This window comes from Bos indicus x Bos taurus, chromosome 4 (assembly GCF_003369695.1).
Source record: "Bos indicus x Bos taurus breed Angus x Brahman F1 hybrid chromosome 4, Bos_hybrid_MaternalHap_v2.0, whole genome shotgun sequence".
In the NCBI taxonomy this organism is placed as follows: Eukaryota; Metazoa; Chordata; class Mammalia; order Artiodactyla; family Bovidae; genus Bos; species Bos indicus x Bos taurus.
In genome coordinates, this window is record NC_040079.1 from 20,460,642 (window position 1) to 20,478,854 (window position 18,213).

Consider the following 18,213-nt stretch of genomic DNA (forward strand, 5'->3'; position numbering starts at 1 on the left):
ACACTGGAATAGATACAGGAATTCCTAGAATAGAAACGGAGAATGCTATCTATTTTGCTCACCGTCGCCTCCCCATGTATAGAACAGTGCCGGGCACACAGGAGGAGCCCATGAGTATCCGTTGTATGAATGGGTGAGGAATACACGCAATAAGCAGAAACGACTGCGTGGAGCGCCACTTCCATCAGAATTCTAGGAGGACTGTGGGCGGGACCAGTAAATTGACTGATTTTTGAGATTGAGGATTCCTCAGCGCTCGTAGAAATTGCGAGTGCATTCTTATATTCCTTGGCATGTACTGATGTGTGAAGGGTTTGTGAACTCCGCGCGCAGAGCTGTGCAGGCTGGAAACCGAACTAACACTAATATGCAAAGTCCGCATAATGTTCTCAAATTGACCTCATCAGAAACACATTTTTGTAAGTGAGTGGGTCTGCCGTTCTCTTGTACTTCTGTACAGGACAATTTAGGATTACCTCTTCAGTGGAGATTAATGGTGAGGATGGGAAGAAGGGTGGTGGCTCCAAAAAGCGCAAACAGGGGAAACGAGATAACTCTCACTTTTCGAAAAACGAACGCTAATTCAGTATCTCATTCCCACCCTAGATCAAATCCCGCGCTCCTCCTACCCCCGCATCTGCCTCTACCCCGCCCTCTCTGATACCTATAGTGGGCGGAGCAGAGAAAAGACTTTCTCGGCTCCCCTCAAATTGGTTATGCCCGCCCCGAGTTTTGGTTTCCCATATTTGAGCAAACACTGAGGAAACGGAACCGCTAACGTAGGCCGCCGACCAAATGACAGCGGAGCAGCACACACGAGGGCCGAGAAGGAAGCAAAACACGAAAAAAAGGCAATAGTGTAGCAGCCACGTGAGGCAGGCGATGCCAGCCACCCTCCGAGTGAGAACTTCAACTCCCGGCTTGCAGCTGGGCGGTTGCCCTCCCAGAACTACAACTCCCAGGGTGCTGCGGGAGCGGCCACCCGCCGCTCCTCCCGCCCCTCCCCCGCCCCTCCCGGCCGGATCGGCGTGCGCCTGCGCACGGGAGGCCGGAGGAGTCTTACCCTAATGTAAGATGGTGGCCCGTCTGGCTGTGGAACCCACCGAAAGCTGAGAGTCTCTCTCTCAGCCGTAAAGGTCGGACTCACTGAAGCAATCAGACCCGGTTCTGAAGAGTTTTTTTCCCCGACACTCGTTCAGTGGTCTCTCGTGAGGACGCGGCAGCGCGTGGAGTCGGCTAAGGGAAAAGCGAGGCAAGGCAGGCGGGTGAGTCTATGCGGGGCTGGGCTTTAGGGGAAACCCAGGGCTGACCGGCTACGAGAGAGCGGAGGCTTCGCTGGGACTGTGCAGGCCGCACCCCCCTTTCTCCCCACCCCCCCCGCCTCATCTTCACCCTCCTCCTTCTCGATCTTCCTCCTCCTCCTCTTCCTCCCTCTCCCCTCTACGCCACAGCAGTTACCACCAGGAAAAGGGAGCGGGGCAGAAGGCAGCGCGGCGGCGAGCGCCGGCTGCTTCGAAAATCTCTTCAATTGGGCAGCTGAGGCGGCTGCTCGTCTTCAGCGCTTTCCTCTACATTTTTGTAGGAGCAGCAATCTTAAGTCTCAGGACTCCTTGTTTTCCCAGCCCCCTTGCCCCTCTCTGACGTCCTTTCCCAGTGGACCCCGTCTCCCAGGACCAAAGCCATCACTCCCACTCTGACCGGTGCCGCTGCTGCTGCTCATTAATCCTACTGCTCGTTGCCCACTCGTCCTGCTGCTTGGTTGTTTTTTTTTTTTGCTACCACTCTGGAGTTAGCCTTTGCCCCCCTCTGTTGCTTGCAGTCAGCCCCTCAGCCTGTCTTGCTACCCTGGAGCTTCCGATTTGCTGTCTTTCCTTTAACCACATCTGTCATTTAAAAGCTGCCCCTTAACTATCTCGATTGTGCCGCTGCTCGTTCTAACCCACCTGTTTCACAGCTTTCTTGGGTATTGTCCTTTCCTTCCCTCTTTCCTAACTGATTCTTTCAGCATACTCTTCCAGAAAAAAAAAAAAAAGAAAGAAAGAAAGAAAGGGACGCCCCGTGTTGGCCCCTGAAAAGTCAAGGAAGTTGGGAAGTGAATGAAGTGAGGTAGGATACTATTAAACATTTTGAGTGAAGATCGTTTATCAAGGCTACTCCGGAGAGGAGCGTCTTCGTTTTGCTCCCAGTGATCAATTTGTGGAGTATTTGCTCTGTTGGGACGTGGTTTTGTTTTGTTTTTCTTTTTTCATTTTGGACCGGTTTCTCCATGCTACCAAACGTTCTTCTGAATTGCATCTCCCCAGGACACTTAGTATGGGCTTTGATGATACCAACAAATATTAGCCTAGGCGTTTAAAAATAAGATAAATCTGACACACAATCAAATTCATCTGTGAGCTTCACGAGCAAATATAAGTGGTATTTTGATTATATGCAGGTTATATGTGGGTTAGGGATTCCTTCCAAATTGAGAATTGATTATTGACTCAGTGTTACTGATGTTCAGCTTAATTGATGACATTTTATTTATAGTTTGAGTGGAAATTTCCTCTCTGGCTAATACCAGATTGACTTAATATTTTTGGATTTGGTAAGTTCTTTCTTTTAACATTTCTAGAATGGTAGGTATCAGAATACATTATCTTCTTTTGAAAACCATTAGGTATATAAGCAAAAGAAAAATCGGTTTTTTTCTAGAACGAAATCCCTCATTTTTTTTCATAGGAAAAAATGGGGCTGGGAAAAGAAATGACAAAGCTGTGCACATAAATGCATTTGGTAACACTCACTGTCATTATTGTTTACATTAAGAAACAGAAAGCTAGAAGCCAAGGGTGGCTTATGATGTCTGTTTTGGTGAAAGCAAAATTAAAATGTCCTGAGTAATGGCATAAAGTGAAGAAGGAGCTTTTGCTATAATCAGACTACTGTAAAGTAAAGAACTACCAGAAAACCAGACAGGATTACATAGATTAGATACATACATCTCAAATTTAAACATGAATAATACATTGTATTCATAAGATATATATAAAAATGTTAAAAGTCATAGTAGCAATCTCATGCAGCAATATACCTCTTACTTGCAAAAGTAATAATACCTCAAATGTAAATATAAATACATACAGCTGGCCTTTAAATCACTTTTGGAGATTACTGCATTAATTGTTGATTTTTACAGATTTTATCTGTAGTACTTGAGGAATCTTATATTTGACATTACTTTCACTTGATTGTGATAAATGGTCTGTTTCATCAAATGTAAACCAAGGTTAGGAAAAGATACTTATAAAGCTTTGTTTTTCCTTTCAGCCAGTTAAGCCACAATTTGGGGAAACTGAATTAATCCCTACTCTTTTGAGATTTAGAAGCAATTCATGTAGCAAACCTTGGGTTGAGTTATAACCTGAGCTTTTTTTTTTTTTTTTTTACAAGTATTACTTTTAGTTTATATTAGTAGGAAAATATTTAATACAATTGATCTTCAACTCTAAGCAAAAAATACATTTCATTTTTCTTTGTAATACACTGGTGGAGAAGCTTTCTACTATGAACAATCTGAATGGGTTTAGAAACCTTTGGCAGTCATGCTTTGCTGAATTGTAAGCTGTGTATTCTAGGAGAGGACAGTCTGGCAGAAGAAGGTAAATGATTTTAATATATCTTTTCTTTTGTAAAGCTATTTTGCTTCAATAAAAAATGTTCTCAAGTAGTTTTCTCCACTCTATACTTTTTTTACCTGCAGTCATCAAATTCTTATTTTCAGCACTGTGAAGTCAAAATGAATTCACTTTGGGATCTTTAACACATCTGAAGAAGATAAGTGCTTTGATATTTTGATAGGAAATAGAGAGCTGAGATTTCAAAATATTTTTGTATGGTTTATTGCAGCTTCCTAATTTTATGGGTTTTTTGTTGGGAGGGGGAGATAGTTTGAAATACTTTCTGCTGGGTTCAGTAGTTGAATTCTTCAATTAATAGATTATTTCTAAAGGAGGGTTTTTGAATGTGAATTACTTAAGGTAAACTTGTTATAAAATTTGTTTATATAAAGTTCTGTAGACAAACCTTTTATGAGGGATAAGACTATAACCACATGGCAAAGTGCAGAAAAATTGTTTTGTAATGCCCTTCAACTTCAGTCTGAATGGAGCACTAGTGATAACTTGCAGTTTATTACTTTGTAAAAGAAAGAGAGCATTGCTTAAGGATGAGCATCTTGCATTAGGGGAGGTTTATTTTTAAGATGATGTTTTATATATATATATTAAGTTAATGAAAAAATACCTTCTCAGTTTAAGCACTATGATTTTAGAAATCTTCCCTTTCTCTCCTTCACTACTCCTGTCTTAAGGTTAAGCCACACTGTTGATGAAAACATTTTTTTTTCTTTTTGGTGCCTGCAAATAGCACTTGATTGAATCTGTTTCAACTCAGTGTTACTATTTTTATATACCATTCAAGTGAAGTAGAAAGTTTTAATTTGTAAAAACTTAAACATTTGCTGAAAATTCAGTTAGTTTTTTGTCATTAGATATACTACTGTCTTCTGACTTTTTGTGAAGGAAGTTACATTCATCTCAGCTGGTTCTAAAGAAAAACAGTAGGGAAATAGGTTATAGAGATTTTTGGTGCTCTAGAAATAGTATAACTAGAATGTACTACATACTTTTCTCAAAGGATTTCTTAATCTAAGTGAAACTTGTAAATGGTTTTCATCCCACTGGAGTAGCATGTATTGGATAAAATTTGTTAACACATTTTGAGATTAAAAAAAATCTGTGTTTAACTCAGATATTAGGAAAAATGTGCAAATGGCCCATTCTTTGTGGTAATACCCATGATATTTTAAAAAGTAATGTTTTTTCTCAAAAGTCAAGAGTATACAAATGATAAAGATGGGCATTATTTACTCAGTGATGTGATGAAAAAAGATAAGTGGGACCTTTAATCCTATATTTAGTGGTTTTATGAAAATGTTTTTGATATTTATGTGGTCTTCTTTATTAGAAAAGATTGTGTGGTAAATGTCAACTTTTTCAGGTGTAATAATATTAATTCAATAGGTTTTGTCTCATTTCTTTTTCATAGCATGATTCTTGTATTTTTTTAATGAGAAAGTAGTTTATAGAAGAGAAAATTTCAACACTCTTTTGGCCCCTTAGATTAGCTTTCCTATCTAGCAGTTTTTCTTTTACTGGAAGAGGGAAATTACATGCTACTAAAAAGAAGATCATTACCTTTACTTGCTAGGAAAATGAAACTTTAAAGATAGGGCAAGTACAAGGCAATTTAAATATGTTTATTTTTCTTCTAAGAAGTTTATTTGTGAGTATGGTTTCATTCTTTCTAAACTCTGTTTATATAAGAAAGTTGTCTTGTTTTAAGCTTTAATTGTATTGGGTGATGGACAGATGATGTATTGCTATTAGGATAAAGCTTGCTGTTTATTTGTTGTGTAGTTGCTCAATCGTGTCAGACTTTGCAACCCATGGACTGCAGCACACCAGGCTTCCCTGTCCTTCACCATCTCCTGGAGTTTCCTTAAACTCATGTCCATTGAGTCAGTGACGCCATCCAGCCATCTCATCCTCTGTCCCGCCCCTCTCCTCCTGCCCTCAATCTTTCCCAGCATCAGGGTATATGAGATATCTGTTCACAGTCACTGGGTTTTTAGTTATGGTATCTAAAACCTACCCTCTTGAATATTTAGAGAAATTGTGGAGAAGGGGAAATCAAAATAATCAGATTAGTGTGTATATATGCCTAAAACTAGTTGGGAGAAAAAAAAGTTAAGGCAAAGAAGCAGTGTAATGAGAATAAAATGTCAACATTTAAAGATAGTAGGTGTTTGTATTACTGCTTTTAAAAAGAGTTAGTTAATGATGATGTAGAGAAATGGTGGTTGAATTTTGATAAGTAGCTGTAGACTGAACTACCAAAGGGGTGGAGCATTCCTTAGTAGTAGCAAACAGATGCATTAAGGCAAATATCTGAAATTTCTTAAACATAATTTTCAGTTCTCAGAATAAAGAGGAAGTGCTTATTTTTCTGATTATTTAATACTCTACTAAGTCAGTCTCTGTTAAGAGCAATAGTGTCTTCAGATTGTAAATTTCTTGAAGTAGCGTTGACTGATTTGGCTTATTGAATGTTGATTGTAGCAGCCTTTTTTTTTTTTTGCCTTTTGTATTTTGCTTTTTTTTTTAAAAACAGCTGATTTTCAGCTGTTGTTTGGGTGGGTCCTTTTGTGAATGCTGTAATTGAATGAGAATTTGAAATATAAACAGTATTGCTTTTGGTAGTAGATTAATTTTTCTTTTGATGATTATCGTTCCATTTAGATTGTTTTTTTTCCTTTAATTTTTAAATTAATTCTTAGTTGAGAATTAGAATCATACAAGTTCCCTGCCAAGTTAGATCTTTCCAGAATTTTTTTCTTACTTTAAATAGGGACCTGGGTATTTGTTGGGTAAAGAAAAGTGGTATTCTATGCCTTGGTTTTGTCATTTAAAATCAACTCTAGACTTATTAGTGTTAAAAATAAAAAAACTTATTGTGGAAAATTTAAACAGAAGTAGACAGAAGTCTCTGACACAGACAGAAATGTCTGTGTCAACTTCAAAGATCAACTCGTAGTCAACCTGAGTTCACCTGGTACCTTCACTTAGTTTATTCCTTGTCCCCCTACTCATTGACCTGGATTATTTTGAAGCAAATCCTCATCTTCACAATTATTTCATATGAGCTAAAAATCTTTTGACATAAAAATCCTTGTTTTTTTTTTTAAGCAAGATTATTCAGTCAATCTGTCAAATAGCCTTTAAGTATTTATTACAGATGTGCTTCTTGGGAAACGGTTCAGCCTCTTCTGAGAGTTTATTATCTGGTTGGGTGTACTTCCATAATTATTAACTAGCGCTAACCAAAACATAATAGATCTAATGCTTTGATTCATAGGTCTGAGTCCAGTATGTTAGTGTAGAGATATTTAGAAGTAGGGCTTCTTGAGAAAGTAGGACTTGAATAAAGAATACGTACTGTCTGTATAGGCAGAGCGTCTTCAGAAGGAGAACATTCCATACATTCCGTGTGGAGCATGGAAGCAGGAGCAGACACGTTGAAGGGGACCAGCATGATGTGAGAGAGAGAGGAGTCTGATCTCAGTGGAATAAGGTGCTAATTTCTGAGAATGGTGTCAGAGAAATTAGTATGCTAGAGTCAGGCTAGATTATGAGGTGTATTCAGTGTCAGGTTGAATCTGATGTGCTAAATAGTAAGGAGCCAGTAGGTTGGTTGGGGCAGGAGATGACATAGTGAAAGTACTTTCTAGAAAGATCCCTCCTTCAGTAGTGTGCAGTGTATTGTGGGGTGGACAGTTGAGTGAGAAAAATTAATGAGTAGACTATGGAGGTAAGGCACCATCTGAGAGATGTTGGTGTGACATCTCATAGATTCCATCTTCTCTTCAGTCCTTTACATCCAGAAATGACAACAAGGTTTTGGAGAGTAGAGAACTGAAGAAATGTAGTCTCTTTGTCTTTGATAGTAAACTGCAGTTTGTTATCCAAGCCCACCTTTTGGAAAGGAAGTGATGGCATGATTTCTCAAAATAACAATCTCAAAAAATTTCAGCAGAAAATAACCACCAGTGTTTTCAAATAATTTTAGTTATGTGTTCACTGAGAAATAAGAGTTTAGAAAATAAAATCTTTATTACATGATGATGAGATGGAACATATTTCATCTGTAAAATAGTAATTGATGCCTTATCTGCTTAAATGTGTATGAGTTCAGGATTACTAGGAAATGTATGTTTGAACAGCTTGTAACCAGTATATATTATTGGGTGTCTTTAAAGTTTAATAGTGACCTGATGAAAGCAGAAGGAATGGCATAAAATTCTGATGAATAGACACTAATATTGTCAACCCCAAGCTCCTGTAAGGATGAATAAGGATAGGTCAGCAGGCCAAAGAAGAATGTAGGGCCATTATTAAGTGAAAGTTTATTCTTTGATTTATTTTGATTATACTTTGTTTTGCAGAGGTATTCTAAACATATCTGGTTAAACAACAGGCTTATTTGGAATTTTTTTTTTAAGTTTTGAGACCCTGGAAGTTATTCTTTTCTTTGTTTTGGTTTGTTTACTCTTCATTAAACCAACTTTCTTCATCTATTGTGTATTTCTGGAGAGCATGCTTGCTTTGTTTTGTGAAGGAAAATTTCATTTTGTATCTTAAAGCAACGGGGGAAAAGTAGATTTCTTGTTCTGGCTTTGTAAATAGTAGATGGTTTTCATTTCTTCTCTTTCTGATTCCCTCAATATGACACTTAGTCCCTTTTTACAACATTTAGCATGTAGATCTCAAGAATTATCACAATTGAGTCTGAAAATATGTCAAGCTTGGGGTGCTTACAGCTACAAAATGACTTATCAATCATTTTCTTTCCTATTATTAATATAAAAGATCTACCATAATGCCATGAATATTTTGGGAAATTATAATAAGAATAAAGATAATAACATAATATAGTGCTTTGTTGGGAAATATGTGTTTTTCATTGATGTTCCTTCCATTCTGTACCTCCTTAATCCTGGTAATGTGACAGAGCTATTTCTGACATTTTTCCCCTTCTTTATTTAGCGGGTTATGTGTGCTGTCTAATATGGTCACTAGAATAAAAGCTGTTGCTTTCTCCTTTGGTATATTTTAACAGAGCCTTTCATATTTTAATTTTGGATTTAAGATTGAATTGAAATCGCCTTTGTGCAGAAGAATCTTGAGGATTATGCTTCTTTCTCATTCCCAGTGTACATGGAAAGGAAGTAAATTATCAAATATGCAGTATAGGAGAGCCTTAGTATTTGAGAATATTTTCAGTGGTGGCTGCCAATCTATTCTTTTCCTCCAGGAACTTTTAATTTAATGCCTTGAGTATGGAGCCACGATGAAGGGGTGGTAGTGAAGTGAAAGTCACTCAGTTGTGTCCAACTCTTTGTGACCCATGGACTATATAGTCCATGGAATTCTCCAGGCCAGAATACTGGAGTGGGTAGTTGTTCCCTTCTCCAGGGGATCTTTCAAACCCAGGTCTCTCGTGCTGCAGGTAGATTCTTTACCAGCTGAGCCACCAGGGAAAGGAATACTCGAGTTGGTGGTCTGTCCCTTCTCCAGGTGATCTTCCCGACCCAGAAATCCAATGGGGGTCTCCTGCCTTGCAGGCGGATTCTTTACCAGCTGAGTTACCAGGGAAGCCCCGAGGGGTTGATAGGGAGGGGAGCAAATGGTTCCATTCTCCAAAAGGCTCTCCCAGATTTTAACAACTTGAATTAATGTCAAATTATTAGTATTTTGCATAGCTTTATTCATATAAATCTTGGAAAAGGGCCCTTTTTGTGTGAGTGGCTTTGGGAGTGTCTTGAGTTGCTACGAGGGCAGGTGCATTGCAAACCTAGGAAAAGGGAAGATAGGCAGAAAATACAACGAAAGTCTTCAAATTCTAATAACGGCCACAGTGCATTTTTGCCTCAGGCATTGATGGTACTGGCTCCTTTGCTGCCTTTGGCTACGTACTTTAGGTTTTCTAAGTTAGGCTACTAGTTGGGAAGGCTACAAACTTTAGCATTTTCTAAATCAGATTAGCTTCCTTCTCCAGGCTTCGGCATTTTAATCTCTCTAGCTCAGAACCTGACAATTGTGTCTTTAATCTGCCAGGAAGAAGGGGGAAATGGGAAAGAGGAGAAAGTGATATGTATGATACTCCTCATCTGTTCCTAAGTTGGCATAAGATTATTCTAAGATTATTTTATACAAGAACCTCTTCCTTTCATTTTTAATTGTATGTAATTAGTTATAAAATAGCTTCATAAATTTCCTAAATGAATCCTTAGAAATATTGTAAAATGTGCTTTGTCCATAGAGTTGGTGATATGTTGCAGGGTATGGATATAAGTTAGGTGCTTAGTGGTACTTCTTTAGGAATGTCTTGCTTCTATTAAAATCTTTTTTGTTATACTAGACCTAGTATAAATGTGAGTTTTGCTTCTAGAAAGTAAAGCTAGTGGTCTTTGTTTGTTTAAGGTAGTTACCTTCCCTGCACTGTATTCTAATCTGTTTGATCCGAATGAAAACAAGTATGACAATAAAATACTTTAATAGCCATGCTAATAAAATACCATTTGTTAGTCATATGTCCCTATCAGTTCAGTTCAGTTGCTCAGTCCTGTCCAACTCTTCACGACCCCATGAATCGCAGCATACCAGGCCTCCCTGTCCATCATCAACTCCCGGAGTTTACTCAAACTCATGTCCATCGAGTTGGTGATGCCATCCAGCCATCTCATTCTCTGTCATCCCCTTCTCCTCCTGCCCCAATCCCTCCCAATATCAGAGTCTTTTCCAATGAGTCAGCTCTTTCCATGAGGTGGCCAAAGTACTGGAGTTTCAGCTTTAGCATCAGTCCTTCCATTGAACACACAGGACTGATCTCCTTTAGGATGAACTGGTTGGACCTCCTTGCAGTCCAAGGGACTCTCAAGAGTCTTCTCCAACACCACAGTTCAAAAGCATCAATTCTTAGGCACTCAGCTATCTTCACAGCCCAACTCTCACATCCATACATGACCACTGGAAAAACCATAGCCTTGACTAGACGGACATTTGCTGGCAAAGTAATGTCTCTGCTTTTGAATATGCTGTCTAGGTTGGTCATAACTTGCCTTCCAAGGAGTAAGCGTCTTTTAGTTTCATGGCTGCAGTCACCATCTACAGTGATTTTGGAGCTCAAAAAAATAAAGTCAGCCACTGTTTCCACTATTTCCCCATCTATTTCCCATGAAGTGATGGAAGCAGATGCTATGATCTTCGTTTTCTGAATGTTGAGCTTTAAGCCAACTTTTTCACTCTCCTCTTTCACTTTCTTCAAGAGGCTTTTGCTTCCTCTTCACTTTCTGCCTTAAGGGTGGTGTCATCTGCATATCTGAGGTTATTGATATTTCTCCTGTCAATCTTGATTCCAGCTTGTGCTTCTTCCAGCCCAGTGTTTCTCATGATGTATTCTGCATATAAGTTAAATAAGCAGGGTGACAGTATACAGCCTTGACGTATTCCTTTTTCTATTTGGAACCAGTCTGTTGTTCCATGTCTACTTCTAACTATTGCTTCCTGACCTGCATATAGGTTTCTCAAGAGGCAGGTCAGGTGGTCACTGGTATTCCCATCTCTTTCAGAATTTTCCACAGTTTATTGTGATCTACACAGTCACAGGCTTTGGCATAGTCAATAAAGCAGAAACAGATTTTTTTTCTCTGGAACTCTCTTGCTTTTTTGATGATCCAGTTGATGTTGGCAATTTGATCTCTGGTTCCTCTGCCTTTTCTAAATCCAGCTTGAACATCTGGAAGTTCATGGTTCATGTATTGCTGAAGCCTGGCTTGGAGAATTTTGAGCATTACTTTACTAGCGTGTGAGATGAGTGCAATTGTGCGGTAGTTTGAGCATTCTTTGGCATTGCCTTTCTTTGGGATTGGAATGAAAACTGACCTTTTCCAGTCCTGTGGCCACTGCCGAGTTTTCCAAATTTGCTGGCATATTGAGTGCAGCACTTTCACAGCATCATCTTTCAGGATTTGGAATAGCTCAACTGGAATTCCATCACTTCCAGCTCAACTGGAATTCCATCACTTCCACCAGCTTTGTTCGTAGTGATGCTTTCTAAGGCCCACTTCACATTCCAGGATGTCTGGCTCTAGGTGAGTGATTACACCATCATGATTATCTAGGTTGTGAAGCTCTTTTTTGTACAGTTCTGTGTATTCTTGCCACTTCTTGATATCTTCTGCTTCTGTTAGGTCCATACCATTTCTGTCCTTTATCAAGCCCATCTTTGCATGAAATGTTCCCTTGGTATCTCTAATTTTCTTGAAGAGATCTCTAGTCTTTCCTATTCTGTTGTTTTCCTCTGTTTCTTTGCATTGATTGCTGAGGAAGGCTTTCTTATCTCTCTTTGCTGTTCTTTGGAACTCTGCATTCAGTTGCTTATATCTTTCCTTTTCTCCTCTGCTTTTCTCTTCTTTTCACAGCTATTTTTAAGGCCTCCTCAGACAGCCATTTTGCTTTTTTGCATTTCTTTTTCAAGGGGATGGTCTTGATCCCTGTCTCCTGTACAATGTCACGAACCTCTGTCCATAGTTCATCAGGTACTCTATCAGATCTAGTCCCTTAAATCTATTTCTCCCTTCTACTGTATAATCATAAGGGATTTGATTTAGGTCATACCTGAATGGTACCCTATATGTATATATAAATATATAAAAATTATTTTGTCATGCCTAGCAAATATTTTCAGCAGCTTTGGAGAACTTTGAATAACATATGATGTGTTTGTGTTTACAGATTGTGCTTTTTATAATGTACTACTAAATTCTACAATCTTTAAAACTTGGCATTATATTAAAAGCAATATTGCTCTTAGAGTAAAGGAGTTAAATGATTTTTTTTTAATACAGTTGAACATAGTTTTCATTGGCCTCTAGATTTCATTGCCAGCCCTTTGAATTCCTATTTTTATTTATTGCTTCTGCTGCGAGTATTATGCAGTTTAGTATGGAACCAGGTTGCCTGAACGTGAATCTTGACTTTACCACATTCTTCTTGTCAGACCCAGGGCAAGTGACTTTATCCTATCAGGGCCTTAGTTTGCTCATTTGTAGGATGCTGCCATTAAGATTGTTGTGTGGAATAAATGATTTAATGTCTATAAAATGTGTGGAATAGTGTTTGGCATATAGTCTTGTCTTGTATGTGTGCTGAGTTGTGTCTGACTTTTTGCAGCCCCATGGACTGTAGCCCGCTGGGCTCCTCTGTCCGTGAGATTTCCCAGGCAAGAATACTGGAGTGGGTTGCCATTTCCCAACCCAGGGATTAAACCTGTGTCTCTTGTGTCTCCTGCATTGGCAGCAGGATTCTTTACCACTAGCGCCACCTGGGAAACCCTTGACATGTAGTTAGCCCTGTAGAAGTGTTTGCTGTTTTTACACATTTGAAAGGATTTAAAAAAAAATCTGTTTCTGTAGACTTTTTATTCAGTATACTTTTTTGTGTCTAGGTAGTGGACATACGTTTTCAGTAGTTATTTGACCAACTAGAAATACAAGTAAAGTGTTTTAGCGGGTAATCCAAGTACTGACCTACCTAGGATTCTTTTGAATCAAGGAATAATAGAAAGTGAATTTGGATAGGTGTAATAGAAAATAATTATGAGTGTTTTAAATAAAGACAGAGAAATTTAGATGTGATTGGTAAGAGGGGAATCATTGCAGTCACTTCAAATTCGTTTTTTTAAGTTGGGGAGAGATGTGTTTAAAATAGTGTTTCAGTTCAGTTCAGTCGCTCATTCGTGTCCAACTCTTTGCGACCCCATGGACTGCAGCATGCCAGGCCTCCCTGTCCATCACCAACTCCTGGAGCTTGCTCAAACTTGAGTCGGTGATGCCATCCTACCATCTCATCCTATGTCTTCCCCTTCTCCTCCTGCTTCAATCTTTCCCAGCGTCAGGGTCTTTTCCAATGAGTCGGGTCTTCACATCAGGTGACCAGAGTATTGGAGCTTCCCCTTCAGTGAATATTCAGCCCTTCCAGTGAATATTCAAGATTGATTTTGTTTAGGATTGACTGGTTTGATCTTCTTGGTTTCCAAGGGACTCTCAAGAGTCTTCTCCAACACCATAGTTCAGAAGCATCAATTCTTTGGCGTTCAGCTTTCTTTATGGTCCAACTCTCACATCCATACATTACTACTAGAAAAACCATAGTATTTAGGGGAAGATGGTTTTGAGTATCTGTGGTAGCATAGATACTTGATTTTATGTGGATAAGATATTATTTGTTTATTCTGTTCATTGATGTATCCAGAGTGACTCAAACAGTGCCTGGTAGATAATAAGATGCTTAATAAATATTTATTGGATGAATGAACCTTGAGGGGGACTGAGATAACAGACAAGTATAAAGGAAAGTAAGCTTTTGGGATCCCTACCTTTAAAGGGGTAGACGTAAAAAAAAAAAAGGTATTATTAACCGAACAACTGGAGAAGTAAAAAGAAGGTGGAAAAGTATGTCTCAGAAAACAAACGAAGAATTTCCTAGGGCACAAGTCACAGGGATAGGAAGATCCAGTATGATATCACTTTGACTTCAGGAGGAAAGAAGGAATTGACACAATTCAGTGCAACATTCCAGGAGAATGAGACCAGAGAAAGCTCTTTGGCTTGTGGTGGGATGGTCACTAATCACATTAGAGCAGTTTCATTAGTCTGGGAATGTGAATCAGATTGAGGGGAGCTAAGGGAAATGGTAAGTAGAGACTGTAGGTAAAGACTGTTCAGTAGTAAGGAATGACTGTAAAAAATGTCAGTAAAACATTATAATAGCTTTCATAATTATTGAGTATGTAATATGAGAGATTCTGTTTATTAGAAATGAGAAAACGAGGCAGTCTTTATGCTGAATGTTCTTAAATTTCACAGTATAGAAGACTTATTATACATGCTGCTTCAGGGCTCTGCCACTTGGTAAATAACTCTGTAGTCTTGAGGAAAGTTGTTTAATCTTCTTGTGCATCTGTTTTCTTCCTTGTAAATGATGGAGATCTAGGTCATAGATCTGGTATGTTTATAGATCTATATTATATCTTAGATCTGTTAATCTTTTTAAAATGCTTAAAAAATGCTTGGTATGTAGTAAATATTTGATAAATATTACCTGTTATTACCATCCACTGCTGAAATGAGGGTAAAGAGTAGGATTGGACAACAGAAGAGAAGAAATAGAAAAAAAGATTAATAAAATCGTTACCAAGTAGTGGTAAGAACTGAATAGAAAAGCCTTAGTTAGAACCTTTGCTCTGACTGTCCCTCTGCCTGGAGAGCAGTTTTGCAGTTACTGTATAGCTGTCTCCACTCCCTCAGACCTTTGTTCACGTAGTGTACTTTTCATTAGGCCTGCCCTGTTTATTTACAGTTAGCATTCAAGCCTCTCTCCCCTAGTATTTGCATTGTTTTACTTAAAAAAAATAAGTTGTCACTTCAGTTGTGTCCGACTCTTTGTGAACCTGTGAATTGTAGCCCGCCAGGCTCCTCTGTCCATGGGATTCTCTTAAGCAAGGACACTGGAGTGGGCTGCCATGCCCTCCTCCAGGGGATTGTCCCAACCCAGGGATTGAACGTGTTGCTCTTGATATCTCCTGTATTGGTAGGCAGGTTCTTACCACTAGCACCATCAAACATATTGTATAATCCACTTACTTATTGTATATACGGGTTGTTGTCAATCTCCATCTACTAGGATGGGGATGTTTGTTCCTTGATAGACCCAGGTTCTGGGAATAATATTTGGTACATAGCAGGTGCTCAGTATATGCTCGTTGAATGAGTACAGTATTTCACCATTGAAGCGAGGTGGGTGGGGAAAGCAATTTAAGTGGTGCTGGGGATACAATTTTGGAGGAAAAGCCAATTTTCTGAGATTGATGCATACTATATAGAAGTTGATCTTCTCAGATCCACTTCCTCTTCTCAAGTGGGTTTTCTGAGTCCATTTTGGTACTGGTTTACCTGGAAATCACTTGGAAAACCCATCAAGCTGAGGAAAGAAAAATGTTAAGACACCTCTCTTTTCCTATAATAATTATATTTTACTTTTGATTAGCTGATAAAAGCTTAAATTTTTGTGTTTATTAGAATTTAGGAACTGTTCTCTAGACTCTTTATATTATTAATTTTTAAAAACTCTACAGCCTCCCGGATACATTGCAGTTTCCTCCTATGCCATCATTAGGGGAAGGAAAAGCCCTTTGCACGGAGACAAAGGGCAGTGCTTCCTCAGACTCTCACGTTCTATTGACAGGGAGCTTCTGACACCTCATTTCCCCTTCTGGCAGTCACAGGCTTGACACCACTGCTCGCCCGAAGTCCAAATCTCATTATATCTTTTATCCCTTTTTATGTCAGTTACTGCCATTCTCCCAAGTGACAGTTCATGTCTCACACTTGAATCCTGACAAAGTTCTGTTTCTTACCTTTTCAGTCCTTTCCATCATCAGCAAAATTTCTTGTATCCTTGTTTGTTTTTTTTTTCCCCCCTAAACACTTCTCCACTTCCTACTGTTGTGAAGACACTGTCATCCTTGTATGTGTTGGCTATAATATTTTTCATTTCATTTTTATATGCTATCATCAAGGGTCAGTGGTGAGTTTCATGTACTGAGATTTAAGATTACATTTCCCATGATGACTTCTTCCATTGACTAGGAGTTAAAAAGGGAACCTGGTTTATATTGTCCAAAAACCCTTAGATTTGCTGGCATTTCTTGCATTCTGAGCTACTCATCTTTTCTTGACTTTTAGCTCATAGTATACTGTCATCCTTGATAATAACACTATCCGTTTAAAAATTCTTGATAGTTGCAGTATACACTATTTGTGTTGTTTCTATTACTTTGACCTCTTAAGTTCTAAAATTCTTCTTGAATGATTTTGCTCTCCACCCTATCTCAGCCACTACTTCATGGTCGTGTCTTTTTTTTCTTTTTCTAGCTGTGCTGCATGGCATGTGGGATCCCAGTTCCCTAGCTCAGGATTGAACCTCTGCCCCCTTTAATGGTAGTGAGGAATCCTAACCACTGGACAGCTAGGGAAGTCCCCATCAGTTCAGTTCAGTTCAGTCGCTCAGTCATGTCCAACTCTGCAACCCCATGAATCACAGCACGCCAGGCCTCCCTGTCCATCACCAACTCCTGGAGTTCACTCAAACTCATGTCCATTGAGTTGGTGATGCCATCCAGCCATCTATCTTATCCTCTGCTGTCCGCTTTTCCTCCTGCCCCCAATCCCTCCCAGAATCAGAGTCTTTTCCAATGAGTCAACTCTTCGCATGAGGTGGCCAAAGTACTGGAGTTTCAGCTTTAGCATCAGTCCTTCCAAAGAACACCCAGGGCTGATCTCCTTTAGAATGGACTGGTTGGATCTCCTTGCAGTCCAAGGGACTCTCAAGAGTCTTCTCCAACACCACAGTTCAAAAGCATCAATTCTTCGGCGCTCAGCCTTCTTCACAGTCCAACTCTCACATCCATACATGACCACTGGAAAAACCATAGCCTTGACTAGACGGACCTTTGTTGGCAAAGTAATGTCTCTGCTTTTGAATATGCTATCTAGGTTGGTCATAACTTTCCTTCCAAGGAGTAAGCGTCTTTTAGTTTCATGGCTGCAGTCACCATCTACAGTGATTTTGGAGCTCAAAAAAATAAAGTCAGCCACTGTTTCCACTGTTTCCCCATCTATTTTCCATGAAGTGATGGGACCAGATGCCATGATCTTAGTTTTCTGAATGTTGAGCTTTAAGCCAACTTTTTCACTCTCATCTTTCACTTTCATCAAGAGGCTTTTGAGTTCCTCTTCACTTTCTGCCTTAAGGGTGGTGTCATCTGCATATCTGAGGTTACTGATACTTCTCCCGGCAATCTTGATTCCAGCTTGTGCTTCTTCCAGCGCAGTGTTTCTCATGATGTACTCTGCATATAAGTTAAATAAGCAGGGTGACAATATACGGCCTTGACGTACTCCTTTTCCTATTTGGAACCAGTCTGTTGTTCCATGTCCACTTCTAACTGTTGCTTCCTGACCTGCATATAGGTTTCTCAAGAGGCAGGTCAGGTGGTCTGGTATTCCCATTTCTTTCAGAATTTTCCACAGTTTATTGTGATCCACACAGTCAAAGGCTTTCACATGGTCATATCTTATACCTTGTTATTACCAATAATGTGAGCCCTACCTCCCATGATTTTCAAGTCATGCAACCCCTCTCTGACCACCATGTCTTTTCACTCCTTCCAGGCACTCCCCAACTCATCAATCTTATTGTCATTAGGACCTCCAGTCCACAGATGTCTATTTTCTTTTGCACTGTTCCACCACCTCCCCATCCCCCACCTTGATTTTGTTTCTTCCCTTCTTACCTAGTGTACATTCATTACCTAGGTGTCAATCATTATATTCATGAGTTAGTGAGAGATTATTCTAGTCTATCTTATCTTAACTAAACCTTGAAGGCATATTTAATGTAGACTTTGATTATACCGATGTTTGTGGGTGGGGAAGTTGTCACGGATGGCTCATGGCCTGCTTTTCACCTCACTCACCCTCCTCTCCTC

The 18,213-nt window shown here is 39.3% G+C and overlaps 1 protein-coding gene across 6 annotated transcripts in view; it reads left to right on the forward strand.

Annotated features, from left to right (window-relative positions):
- Positions 1–1,033: 1,033 nt before the first annotated feature.
- The window catches only part of CNOT4 (CCR4-NOT transcription complex subunit 4), a 152,501-nt gene continuing 135,321 nt past the window's right edge, over positions 1,034–18,213 (forward strand). For 4 of the 6 annotated variants that reach the window (XM_027538909.1, XM_027538910.1, XM_027538911.1 and 1 more), the window contains exon 1: positions 1,035–1,265. The gene's annotated coding sequence lies outside the window, so the exon portion shown is untranslated. Of the gene's footprint in view, positions 1,266–18,213 lie in introns of all 6 variants that reach the window. The other 2 variants (XM_027538907.1, XM_027538908.1) reach the window with 1 other exon arrangement.